Source organism: Gossypium raimondii, chromosome 6, assembly GCF_025698545.1.
Source record: "Gossypium raimondii isolate GPD5lz chromosome 6, ASM2569854v1, whole genome shotgun sequence".
Lineage (NCBI taxonomy): Eukaryota > Viridiplantae > Streptophyta > Magnoliopsida > Malvales > Malvaceae > Gossypium > Gossypium raimondii.
In genome coordinates, this window is record NC_068570.1 from 44,863,792 (window position 1) to 44,865,928 (window position 2,137).

Consider the following 2,137-nt stretch of genomic DNA (forward strand, 5'->3'; position numbering starts at 1 on the left):
TCATATTTGATGATCGAAACCATCCCTTTTCATTAATCGATGGTCATCACCATCCCTTTTCATAGTCGATAATCGAAACTATCCCTTTTCATATATGATGGTCATCACCATCCCTTTTCATAGTTGATGGTCGTCACCATCCCTTTTCATAGTCGATGGTCGAAACTATCCCTTTTCATAGTTGATAGTCGAAACTATCCCTTTTCATAGTGGATAGTCGTCGATACATCGTTGGATTTTTTCGTCGAGACATAATATGAGAATATAACATGATAGCATTTAAAATAACAATTTTAAAAGCTATTTAAACATACAAACTTAACTCGACAAAAAAATGTAGGAGCGGAGTCGATTAATTTGAAACTTTATTTTTTCCCCGATTTAAAGCCGTACGAGGTCTATCTTGATCTAAATGAATAAATTCAATCCATTTAATAATCATTCCATTCAATTAAATCCAAATTCATATTTTTACAAAATTACGCTTTTGCCTCTAATGTTTTGAATTCTTTACAATTTTGTAATTAAGCTTGTAAAATGAAATTCATGCAAATTCATCCCTACCCAAGTCTAGCCAAATTTCATATAGGCTCATAGCAGCTCATACATTCCAAATAGGTTCTAAATATCATGCATCAATTGTCTCATAAAATAAACACCAAAACATTTCAAATAACAGACCTAAACGACATGTTTAAAATCCACAAATTTCCAAAGCACAATAGGCATGAAAACAAAAAAAAATCACAACAAACCCAACATAACATCTACAACATTGCCTTTTATTCCCAAAACACAAATAATTAAAAGAAAACCTACTAATAGCAACTACAGTATCTTCTTGGATCACCCCTCGAGACCACACCGCTCACACCGACACTGCTTATCTGCTATGGTTAAAAAGTAGCGGGTGAGCTTAACAAGCTCAGTGAATGCTCAAAACAACCACTATGCAAACAAGTCATTATGCATCGACTAACTAGACATGTCACATATTCATAAAATATTTAACTCTAATATCATATTTCACACGTTTAATCATCCTCCATTTATACTATTACACATTTATCACATTAACCACATGATTAATTAAGCATATATCATAGCACATTTAATCACATTCAGTCACATTTTATGATAGTTTGGAGCTTGAGGTTATGAAACATAATCTGGACACTATCACTACAAATTGGATACATGGATCTCCAACACACCAAAATGACTTATAGAGTTGAACATGTCCCATAAGCGAAGCGTATAGCTAACACTCTCCATCACACCAAACACACATGTCCTGGTGAATGAATCTTAGCTCACATTCCCTTATCTCTCCGAAAACTATCTTTAGGCTTCAACACCGCAAACTCACATCACAAAGGTGAGTACTCACAATCCTATGGCATGCTAACTATATCCAACGGTCTCATAAAATCACAAGGCCAAAATATCCACATTATTATCACATATTATTATCGATTTTTCACACATATTCACTGCATATTCACATCGTTAGCATATTATAATAACTATCACATGGTATGAAAACATACTCGCATATTTACTATCATATGGAATGAATAACATACCCACATATTCTCTTTCACAACAGTCATCACAAGCTTATGATACATGTCATAGCATCTTATATTTGTTAATATTTTCACAATTGCACAATCACACATATATCACATTTAATCATAGGTGTGAGAACACTTACACATGGAATTTAGAGTAGGGGTTTAGGCTAACTCTAAATTCTCAATTACACTATGAATCATCTACAAGCAGCGATTCCAAAACACTCACCAGAAATATGCTTTCGCAAAAAAGCCAGAAGCTTAGACAAGCTTTCCTTTGCCTTTGTTTCTACTCGTTGAAAGCCCTATTGACTCTGACACTTCGACAAGACAAACCACAAAAACATACAAACAACAATCAATCATTAACTCACCTTAAACAGTCAAAAACAATGGCCTAAGCTACGTTTTTTTAATCGAAACATTCGACATAGAATACTTTAAATTCATATATCTCGGCCTACACTAAATTTTTTCACATGAAATAAATTCCATTCATCTACATGTTCATCTATGACTAATTTTCAACCTTTAAACTACACAAAACTACTCAATTCATT